This window comes from Sminthopsis crassicaudata, chromosome 3 (assembly GCF_048593235.1).
Source record: "Sminthopsis crassicaudata isolate SCR6 chromosome 3, ASM4859323v1, whole genome shotgun sequence".
Classification (NCBI taxonomy): domain Eukaryota; kingdom Metazoa; phylum Chordata; class Mammalia; order Dasyuromorphia; family Dasyuridae; genus Sminthopsis; species Sminthopsis crassicaudata.
In genome coordinates this window covers 486,677,546-486,689,911 of record NC_133619.1, presented here as the reverse complement: position 1 = coordinate 486,689,911, position 12,366 = coordinate 486,677,546, and the positions used below count along the sequence as shown (strand labels likewise).

General features: G+C 37.9%; 1 protein-coding gene across 1 annotated transcript in view; it reads right to left on the bottom strand.

The window, feature by feature from the left end:
• The window catches only part of LATS2 (large tumor suppressor kinase 2), a 76,164-nt gene extending 64,065 nt beyond the window's left edge, over positions 1–12,099 (bottom strand). The window contains exon 1 of the mRNA XM_074303680.1: positions 11,887–12,099. The gene's annotated coding sequence lies outside the window, so the exon portion shown is untranslated. The remainder of the gene's footprint in view (positions 1–11,886) is intronic.
• Between the last annotated feature and the right edge of the window lie 267 nt (positions 12,100–12,366).

Below are 12,366 nucleotides of genomic sequence, written 5' to 3'. Positions count from 1 at the left end.
TAAGTGCATCAATTCAGGATTGTAATTTTTTTTCTTTTTTAGTCACATGGGAATGGGATGAAAGGAAATCAAAATTCCTGGGACCTAGATGATTCAGAGGTTTCAAAGGTAAATTAGGGTTGTTCTTTTAAATTAAGCTTAACAGCTCTAAAGAGAAGATGCTGAAATCTGCTTTTGAGCCAAGCCAACCTGAAGTTCCCAATGAAGGGACAAATTCAGAAAGACTTACTGTCCATGTGACTTTGGACAAATAATTTAATTTCCCTTCAGTTTCATTTATGAAATGGGAAAAATAATACCCACCTTGTCATCCTTCACAGGGCAGCTTGTGAGATACAAATGGGGTAACATAAAAACACCATAAAAAGATAAGGTATTGTTGTTAACCTTCTGATTTTCCTAAAGTTCCAGCTAAAATCCCAACTTTTAAAGGAAGCCTTTCCCAATCTTTCTTAGTGCCTTCTTTCTATTTATCCTATGTTAAAACCTATCTGTACTAATTTATTTGCAGGCTGTCTCCACTAATAGATTGTGAGTTCATCAGAGAACAGGGGCTATCTTGCCTTTTTTGTATCAACAGAGCTAATACTGTATCATGCACATAGTAGATACTTAATAAATGCTTATTAACTGACAAATTGATAGATATGAATTGATCCAACTATTCTGGCAAGTAACTTGGAATTAATTATGCAAAGAAAGCAATTAAAATGGCCTTTCGGTTTGACCCAGTGATTCCATGGGTAAGGCAGGAGGTCAAATGTAGAAAGAATCCCCCTTTCCCCCAACACCAAAATAGTCATGGTCACATTGTATGTGTGTGTCTGTATCTGTGCCCATTCATGCATATGTACAAAAAAAATGAAAACAGATGTCATCCATTAGAATGACTAAACAAATTAGGGTTCATGAAAGTAATAGACCATTACTGAATTATAAGAAATTATTCCTATGAAAAATTCAGAAAAGCATAACAGAACCTGAAAAACATATAATGGCTTCAACAATCAATCAATATTTATTAAGTGTCTACTATGAGCCAGATACTGTTAAAGTGCTGGAATACAAAACAAGACAAAAGACCTGACTTCAAGGAGCATACAATCTAATCACTAAGACAACATACATATACATACAAGCCAAGATATATAAAGGACAATGGAAAGAACAAATCCAAAAACATAAATACAGTAATCATAGTGACTAGCTTGCCATCGAAAAATGAGAATGAATGGATGGAATATTATGGTGCTGTAAAAGAAAGGACAAATATGATGCATAAAAAAAAGCATGGAACAATTTCCATGAACTGACGTAGAGGGATATAAACAGAGGCAAGAAAACAATATACACAATGTCTACAAACATGTAAATGGGGAAAGAAAAGACCACAAAAATTATGAAAAGTGAATGTTGTGATCTTTGGGCTTAACAAGACCAAATTTTACTTATAACCTGCTGGACTCATTAATAAAATGATTCAATTACCCAGAAACTGTATCTATCAAACCCTTTTAAAGGATATGGTAACCAGGAAGAGATTTTAGAGGAAAAAAGAGACAGGTCTAGCAAAATATCTCCCAGGAAACACACCATTCTCGTGGGCAGTTTTCATGGTAAGATTTCTTCACCTAAAGAGAAACTCTTTGCTGAGGATCTATAAATTGAGATTGACTCTCCTCAACCTCAAACTTCTAATTCTAATTTCAATCATTTTTGGATTCTAAAAGACTAAGAGAATCAACACAAAAAGGAGTTTTCTGTGATTTTGCCAGGCTTAAATGGGCTTCAATTTAAGAGAAACATCATCAGTCAGCAGCTCAATGGAAGCAACAGCTGAGATCTAAGGCTTGTGAATATCTGTCCCTGAGAATAGGATCAATTTTTCAGGAAAATTTTATCAGATAAGAGAATTTCTACAAGTGATTTGAGCTGGAGAACTTCTGAGAGCATACCCAAAACCACAGGACATCAGACATATTTCCAGAGAAACAGAGACACATCTATGAATTTTATTTACATATTTTATTTTGCTGTTTACACTTTTCTTTTGTGTTTTATCTATAAGGTCTACTTATCTTATAAGGTCTACTTATCAATGATTTTGTCAAAATGTTATCAAAGGGAATTGCCTCCTTTGATTTTTATCAAAGCATTGTCCATCTTTCCCCTTTTCCTCTCATGTTCTATCCCCTCATAACTTCCATAATTAGAAACTCTTGAAGTATCTGTCATCTCAGTGATTCATTGAAGAAGCCACACCTCTTAAGAATCAAATGTTAGAAATCACTATTAATAACCAATATCTTGGGGAAAATTAAGAGCTCCTCCACCTTCTTATAAAAGTCCTGACTTTTAAATCCAGTTTTTCTTGAAGGACTTTACTGATAATGAAATTGCACTGATGCTCCTAGATCATGATCACTCATCTAACCTTGCAAAGGATTTCATTTGATACCTTAAAGCTGTAGATGGTCTGGCATAGAAATATTTTCCTTACCCAAGAGATAATTCAGCTCTTCCACTGTAATATAGTCTACCTCCAAAATTATATCAACCAATTAAATTTGGTTGAACTCTATTGAAAGATATATAAACCGTGAGTCTATCACCATTGTTGTCTAACAGAGATGGCCAAATAACCATCCTCTTATTAATAACTTGCTGGCCTTACTAATAAAATGACTAAATTACTCAGAAACTATATATCTTGAACCTTTTTAAATTCACATAGGCATATGTCTAAAGATGTTTAGAGAAAAAGGAAAAGAACTTATAAGATCTAAAGTATTTATAGCTGCTCTCTTTGTGACAGTAAATTAAAGAATTAGAAATTGCAGTGCCCAACTCTTCATGACTCCATTTGGGGTTTTCTTGGCAAAGAAAGTAAAACTGATTTGCCATTTTATAGAGGAGGAAACAGGCAAATAGTGGGGTGACTTGCCTAGGGTCACACAGCTAGTAAATGTCTGAGTACACATTTCAACTCAACAAGAGTAGTCTTCCTCACTCATGGCCCACCGTTCTATCCACTGGGCCCCTAACTGCTGTCTAAGGGTAATTTTATCCTATTCCTTTACAATGATTAAAAAATTTTAAATATGAGATTAGACATTTTTATACATGTGCATGCTGAATCTTCCAGGAGGTTAGCAGCTGTTGTAATTTTTTTTTTTGGTATTTGCATCTCCATTGCTTAGAACATACAAGGAAATTAAAGCTTGCTGATTGAATGATTAAAGCTCTAGGTAAGTTAGTAAGAACTAAAGCAATCAAGTCTAGGAATAAGATCAGGGTTAAATAAACCTGACTCATAATGATAAATTAATGACTAATGAAAATGGTACCAAATTACATAAGTTATCACTTAAAAACTTAATACAGATTATCCTCTTTAAATTCAGTGTTTGAATACTTTTGAAATGTGGTCTTTTATTCTTTTCTTTCTCTCTCTCTCTTTTTGCTTTAAACAAAAATAGAAACAAAAAATGGAAGAAGGAAAAAAAGAAAGATTCCGAGATAAATGTCTGGCAAAACTTGCCTCTTCCACAATCTCTCCTGTTCAAACCATAGTGTTGTAACAAAAGTTCCTTTAGCAACATACCCAAAATGTGAGGTTCATTCTTTTTTAAGAGAAAATATATTTTATTCAACTTGAAACTATAAACTTAATACAAAAGCAATAACATTATAAAGTTATAATAAACAAGCCTCATACAGACTTTCAGGCAAAAACAAGATATCTACTCATCCATCAGTCATATTTAAGTATTTAATTCTGTTAGTACAATTGGTTATTTTTTTCTTTTTTTGCAAAACCAATTGGGGTTAAGTGACTTGCCCAGGGTCACACAGCTAAGAAGTGTTAAGTGCTCTCCTGGCAGTTACAATTACTAGTCTGTCCTAGACCCACCAGAGTACCTTTGACCACTGTGCTTAGCAGTGTGAACTCTACCCGGCTGGCCTTCAAAGGTCTCTGGCCACAATCTCTTGAATCTATAGCTTAATAACCGGTAGCGCACTCAAGAACAGCCATGTGTAATCTTAAAAGCCTTTATTATACATACTCACATAATGCCCTGACTTGTTGGTTCCCGAGTGAACACCTGGTCAGAAGACCCACGTGTTCACTACCAAAATTCTTACCTCTTTTGGCTATCCATCTAGGTCAAATTTGAATTCAGGTCTTCCTGACTTTTGAGTAGTGTTATATTCACTGCTCCATCTAAGCTGCCCCTAAATATAGTTGTTTCTTTAGAAAGAACTATGAAAATCAGAAAAGAAACAATGGGCAATACAGTAGCAAATGGCATGGTAAAATTCTCTACTTCAAAACCTACTAAACTTTAAAGACAGAAAGCTTTGATATTAAATATACAAGTCTCAATGATTGTCTTCATCATTTAACACAAGGAAATTCCATAAAGCTGGATTATTTCACAATGAAGTAACTCTCATAAGATAGCTTGAAATTTTGTAGCAGAATCTTCAAATGTAACACAAAAATTCCATTTATAAAAATTAACCAGTACAGGTAGAAGTGAGACAACATTCATGTGTAGATGTCTATATTTATACATGGGTTAAGTGCTGAGTGAATATGTCCCAAACAGATTCCAAAACAGACTTCTTGGCTCTCTATTAAAACCTTTCTCTAATATGGAGAGTGGAGGAATGAGGTGCTACATACTGTTAGCTCAACAACCTCCTTTTACCATAATCTTGTAGGAAATGTACATACTATGGACTAAAAAACCACCACAGGTATTTTTCTTTAAAAAAAAAAAAAAAAAATTTAAAAACAGTTAAGTGAAAAACAACTGGTTTTTTTTGTTTGTTTGTTTGTTTTTTTAAATAGTAAACTGCACTCATGCCTGCCTGCCTGCTTGGAAAGGACACGAATTTCTTTGGTTTCATAAAGAATAGAGAATAGTTTCTCAGCTACAAACTTTGTGTGCTAACCTTTTGGCTTGGAGACAATTTATTTAATGCCCAAATTACAAACTCTTGAAAGGATTTACAATAGGAATGCAATAAGTCATACTAAGATTAGTGAATAAAAACAAAACATTCTGACACACTTTATCATTTTAATAAATGAGGTTAAGGATAAGAACATTTTTCCAAAAGGAAATTTTAAAACCTTACCCTTTCCAAAGCATTTGGGATATGTACTTTCTTTTTTCTTTTCTTTTCTTTTCTTTTTTTTTTAAAGTGGGTGCTGGGTATCAAGGTATAAAACATAATCAAACCACTGGCCAATAATTCTAAATTTTTACATTTCTTTGGATGACAGTGTTTAAAACACACTGAAAGGGTAACAGCAAAATGCCACAGATTATAAAGTATGAAACAGCTCACTAGAAATGAAAATCATGTTCCACTTTTGACTTCAGACATAAAGGGCAAACTCACTATTTAAGAATATAAATTTCTGTTCTTGGTCCCAAGAACTTAATACATTTGTAGTATTTTAAGTATGCTCCGTAACTTGAATTTATCAAAACTCCCTCCCAATCTTTGATCCAGCAGGGCAAATTGTAAAGAATTTTTCTTTAAACATATAGTAATCAAAATGCTCAATACAAAAGAAAAAAAAAAAAAAGATGTCATAATTACTATGACACTATTATATCAAGCTCCAATGTGGCATGGCATTACATAAGCCATTAAGTTATTGGATATAACTCAAGTGAAAAATGAGTAAAGAAGCTCACAATCTAAATGGGAAATTAAAATAGTATTTCAACTTCTTACTGATGACTGACCATGGCATAGAAAGAGATCCTAAGGTACATCAAAGAGATTAGGTTTCCATTAATCCAATAAAGCAGGTTTCCATTAGATCCCACAAAAATGGAGAAAGGCTACAAATACCATCCCTGCAATAGACTGTTCAACAATCTAAGTCCGGGAAAGGCTCCAGACCAAAACAATTGGCTTCCCCCTTCCCGACCCCATTTATGGCAACTCATGAAACCAACCCCAAGGAATACAGGAGGTGTTGTGGTTTGAGAAAGTGGATGGAGTATCCACATGATCAAGACAAAATTATTTTCAAATACTGAAATCACCATGTATGTATATCATATTTTTACCCAAATATCCCTAATGCCATGTGAATACAATATAACCTTATTATAACACTGTCCCTGGGATCTGAGTTAGAATCATAGAACAGATGAATTACCATAGCATATAGCATGTTTTAAATATATATATATATGTGTGTGTTTATGTATATTATAATTAGACTTCAGATATTTTTAGTGTAAAAACACTTGAAAATCTGAGCCAATTTTTTTTAAAACAACTATAGTTGTTTGAATAAGTGATTAGGCTGTTTCAAGGATACAGAACTTCCTGTTACAGACTAAGATGAAGGAAAGAACAGCAGGGATGATAATTTATCTCACTAAAAAAGGGGAGCCTGTTATGAAGTAAAGTCCACAAAATAGTGTTCAGTCATTCAGTGGAGGACTTTGGAATAACTGATCCAGAGTAATGCCTCTTATTTTTTATTTTATTTTATGAGGCAATTGAGTTTAAGTGACTTGCCCAGGGTCACATAGTTAGGAAGTGTTAAGTGTCTGAGATCACATTTGAATTCAGGTCCTCCTGACTTCAGGGCTGGTGCTCTATCCACTGCGCCACCTAGCTGTCCCCAGAGTAATGCCTTTTAAAACAGATTCCTATATCCTATATCCTAAGACAAAAAACAATTACAGCTAAGGATAGAGATCATTGGAAATGATACTGTTGGTAAAGCTCTGAATTAGTCAAGAAAAATTCTGGCTATTAATGTGGAAGCACACAGGAAAAATGCCTCAATTGTCCATTCCCTCTGACCCAGGAGGCCAAAGATAGAAACAAAAGCTAAACACAACCCTAAATAATCTTAGCAGTATTCTTTGTGGTAGCAAAGTTCTAAAAACAAAGTGAATGTCCATCATCTAGGAAATGGCTGTATATGAATGTAAAGGACCATAAGGTCTGGTGGAATAAGAAATGATGAATACAAGGAATTCAAAAAAATATGGAAGAAAATATGCATGAACTGACAAAATAATCCAAGAGCTAAGATTCACAACACATCTCCAATTGTTAAAAAAACAAAAACATCAACAACAAAAAAAACCACTTTAAAACAAACTTTTGCTTAACTGAAAAACCAATGACAATCAGGAGTAGAGAGATAATGAGAAGTCCCTGGCTTTCATAGAAGAAAGGTATGGTTCTACTAGAATAAAATATTGTATAGATTTTAGAGGGTTTTGCTTAATTGTTTTGCTTTATAATAAAAGAAGGTTCAATATAAAGGGGACAACTTTGGCAGTATTTCCAAAAAGTATCATAATTATAACAATTACACTCATCAATAAACCTTAAAAAATATTTTTAAGGATTAGAAGGCAGAGAGCCAATATTCAAACAGAGGTGTGGTTCCATTGTTTTGCAATGTTACCTAACTCTTGACATTTCATTTCATTAAAGTGCCTGTTATTCAGTCAATGATTCTGAACCCCACATTTATTTCATATTATACATATTTTTGTTATTTATAGATATAATTTTATTATAAATAATAATACATCATTATATACCTGAAGATTTTTACTGAGACACATAAAAATAGTTGCAATTGACAAACACACCTGGAAAATGTTTTTATGTCTTCCGATAAATAAGTTTTAACATGCTATATTATAGATATCAAATGACTAGCAAATAAAGAATTATAGAATAATTAATTCTAAAAAGCAATTGTCACCAGTAAGTTCACTTGTGCTGGTTAGTTTTGAGTACTATTGGTGGGGAGCACATACATATTTTTATATTTCAAAATTTCAATGTTTTTTGAGTTCACTGATATGGATACTTCTTCCTAGGCAGGCAGTTAAATGGAGCATCATATTGATCAAATTCCTGGATGCAGGAAGCCTTGAGTTCAAATTAGTGCTTGTAGTTAACTATCCAGGTACTATGGTCAGGTCATTAAACTTTAGTTTTCTCAACTGTAAAAAGGAGGATAATGATAGCACTTATCTCCTAAAGGTGTTTTGAGGAACAAATGAGTTATTTGTGAAGTAATTAATTAGCACTATACCTGGCACATAATAAGTGATTAATAGATTAATAAGTATTTCCTTCCTTCTACCTATGCAGATTACAACTGCTCTCTCTCTACCTTAGGAACATTCTTCAAGAGTAGAAAGTCAGCCCCCCCTCCAAAAAAAACCAAAAACATCATTTGTTTTGAGCTTCTTCATAGTTCCAGGAGCTGACCTACAGGGGACATTTATTGCTCAGTTCCAGCCTTTCCAATTGAGTAATAACTGCCAGAATTTTACTCTATTAGCATAGTCTTAAACAGAAAAGCAGTAAAACATAATGGCACAAAGGGCAGCTAGGTGGCACAGTGGAATAGATGGTCTCAGACTATACTACCTGTGTGATCCTGGGCAAGTCACTTAACTGTATCAAGCCTTGATTCTGACATTAAATGTATGTCAATGACCAAGTTACTTAATCTTCCTAGGCTTCAGTTACCCCATTTGTAAATGAAATTGGAATAGCATAGGAAAGAACCTGGCTTCATCTCCAGGCTAGAGAAAGGCATTAGAACTGAAATAGAGGAAAATATTAAAAAACAAATTCAGTCTTCATTTTAAAATCTTAACCAACTTCTATTTTCAATAGTTGCTATTTTTTTGGCTTTGATTTGATTACAAGACAATAATTGTCTTGTAAGTAATATTTGTAAAGTATTTTATATGCAAAAGATCATTTTAGTTCACTGGGGTAGATAGATCCCTGAGTGATATGGGGCCCAAAATAACAATCTTTCTGTAAAAGCAAATACTGTGGGCAAAGTGGAAATATTTCTCTTTGACAATTTTCAGGAAAGTAATAGCTAGAAAAAAATGTTGAAGGAATATTACTGTGAAATTCTATTGTTAAATAATTGTAAAATCACTTCTTAAAACTAGTAATGATAATTTGGTATTTTGGAGGGAGAATTAGGAAAACAAAAGTTCAAGTCAGCCTCTGACTCCTATAAGATGTCATCCTAGGCAAATCATTTAACCTCTCAGTTAAAACCTTCTCAGTGCCTTATAGAAGTTTTCTAGAACTGGTTTCAGAGAAAATGCAGATTTGCCCTGATAGAGGGAATTTCCTCATGGGGAGTTTCTTATATCAATAAAATCTCATGTCCAGTCTCTATCTCTTGTTTAAGCTCTCTAAAACACTTCTCAATTTACTGTGTTATGCTGGGAACCTATCAACATTTCTGGAATTTCAGATTTTGTGGGAAGACATAAGTAATTAGGTAGTGCTTTAAATGATAAGACTGCTTTAAATAATATAACATTTTACCTCCTAAACTTTGACTCCCCAATGCTCCATAAAAGACTTGGTTAAAAGAGAGAGAGACAGACACAGACACAGAGACACAGAGAGTCTCTAAGGTCCCTACTAGCTCCAAGTTTCTAAGATCCTACTAATTAACCTGAATATTTCCACATATTATCCAAGACACAATTTCAAAATTACCTAAGTTTCTGACTTAGACTCTTCTTGATTAAATGCTTAGAGAATTCATTTCAAAAGAATACTCATATATTCATTAAGCAGAATTCTCTATGTAACTGGAGTTAATTAGACCAAATTTTATGAGGTCAACTCAAACTGTCATGTAAATTTAAAAGGCCCTTTTCTGAACAGTTCATTTCTGCTGAATTTGGAAGTTCTAATTTAGTGATACATTTGAATTACAATAGGCATTGTGAAACAAACTAAAAAGGTCGGAAGTAGCTCATTCCTGGTAGCTCTCCAACAGCTCTCAAGCAGACTTTAGGGAATCCAATCTGCAGCTATTTATCCTGAAATAAAAAATTAAACTCTTCTAGATATGACCTTTCTGAAAGTAAACAATTAACTATCCTCTTCTTAATTTGCTTCATATTATCCATTAATCTCAAAAAAAATTAAATTTGTAGGGTATTGGAGATCCAAACAGAATTTTGGAATCAAATTCCTACTTCATTCTGGCCACCTTAAAAGTATTCACAAAGCTTGCATTAAAAATAAGCCAATTCATGAAAGATTATTTCTAAAAAGATTTTATTTGAATTTCTACTTAAACGTATTAATGACATTCTCTATTAATATTATGTTCTCTGGCTTAGTGCTGTTTACAAAGCACAGGTCACTATGTATCTTACAAATGAACATTTTAACTTGCCCTAAATGTATCCTCCCCTCATCCCCAGTCCCATAATGTATCAGCTATTGTCCTTAAGTTTTCTTTACACAAAGTAACTCCTAAAGATATACTTTGATGTCTTCTTACAAAACATAATGTATACAGAGCTTTTAATAGCATTAGTTTTCACTTCACCGCAGGGAATCTATAGGTGGTATTTACCAGCTCAAGGTCACATGGTGAGTCGGGACTATTTCCTCCTAAGAGGTTACTCTAACCAACACACCATGCTGTCTCCATACCAACAAGACATACAGACTAATTCTGACTCAGTACTACTGAGCATACAGAATGCAGCATACAGAAAACTTGGGAAGAATCAAACACCAAAGGCTTTCCAGCCAAGTTCTCCAAACTTCTGGCAATCTGGTTCCAAAGGCTGCATTTTTTCCCCAGGGGAAGTTTCATGTCCCCATTTCCAAAGACAGGTAAAGTAGAACGATAATATACAAACAACCCCCCCCAAAAAAGTAAAGGCTACACAGCGGGTACTTTTCTCAGTGGTCAAGGGAAATAAACGCTCCGAGTTAGTGCGAGCGCGTGGCATTAGGAAGTTAAGAAAGTCAAGTCCCAGAAAAGTCAGCTAAACTAGGACGCAGGGAAGACATGTTATGCAATTGCCACCAGAATTACCGCGGCGAAAGTATTCTCGAAACTTGAGTTTGGTGAAAATAGCGAGACAAACTTATAAAGGAGAAATAAACAGGGGGAGGGAAACTTACAGAGAAAAAAGCCTGGGAGAGAGCCTGGTTTAAACCCAAGGGTATTGAGGCCTGCGTGGGACATCCCGGCCAGTGACGTGCAACTGCCCCCGAGCCGGGCACAACCGAGCCAAGCAGAACCGAGTGGTCAGGAGCGCCGAGGGCCACCAGCGCCCCAGCGGAATCCGAGTGTCCAGACCCAGGGGGCACTCTGATGGAAAAGTCCAGTTTCACATCCCTAGGTCCTCTCGCTCACTCCTCCCCTCAGGAGGGAGAGAGGCATCTCCCCACCCCCGCCCAGGGAGGACGCGGTCTCCGGACTCCTCCAGCCTCCAGCTGGTGGGAAAGGGTGATCCTGCCCCTTCCCGGGGACCCACAACAAAGAGGCGCTCCCGAAGCTTCGCCGGCCCGCGGCTCCTCCAGTGCCCGGACAAAGTCCCCGCGGCCCGTGCCCTGCCAACTTGTCCCAAACTTAGTTCGCGCTGCAGCGGAGGCGGCGGGGCAGTGGAGCCGGAGTTTGAGAACTCCGAGACATCTCTCCACGGGGCAAACTCACCCCACTGCAGGACGCCCCAGACCGTCCTCCCCGATCCGACCTAGCGTCGGGTGGGAGCGATCTCCCCAAGTGAGAAGAGCTAGGGCGGACGAGGGGAGAACTTCCCTGCGGCCCCCAAATCCACCGCCCCAGAGTGGCGGCGGCCGCAGTCCTTGGCCGGAGCCGGCCGCACGCGGCGGAGCGTCGCCTACCGACGGTGCGGAGCTTCCTGGGGCGGAGGTGAGGGGCTGTGAGGGGAAAGCGAGGGAGTACCCGAGCCCGGCCGCCCCGGGACAAACTTTCCCGACTGCGCCCCTTCCCGCCCCTTACCCCACACACAGACACGCACGCTCCCCAGCGCTCCGCACCCAGCGCCTACTCACCTCGGGACACGGGCGGGGTCTAGGGGCAGCGGGGGCCGCTGACCAGCGGCTCCTCGATGGCCTCTCTCGCGGAGCAGCCGTGCACGGGCGGCTCGGGCCGCTGCGGGCCCCTCAGGGAGGAGGGTGCCCCGGCGGGCGGCGGCGGCAGGGCAGGAGTCGTGCGCGGCGGCGGCTGCGGCTGCGGCGGCTGCTCCATCTTCCCCGGGCGCTCACGCCGCTGTTCCAACGCGCAGACCCAAGTGGGACATTCGCTACATTGTTGGCATTCCACGGGCGTCACGTGACCCCGCCTCCCGCGTCATTCTCCGCCCGCATACCAGCCCGGGCGGGGCGGCTGCCGCCGGAGCCGCCGCTGTCGGTCCCGTCGCCGCAGCTAACTCCACAGCCTGCAACTCGGCCAGTGCCCTGCCAGTGCCCCGTCACCCAGCCTGGGCTCCATCTCACCCCTGCCCGTGCCTCTGACGCTGTAGTTTTTGTTGC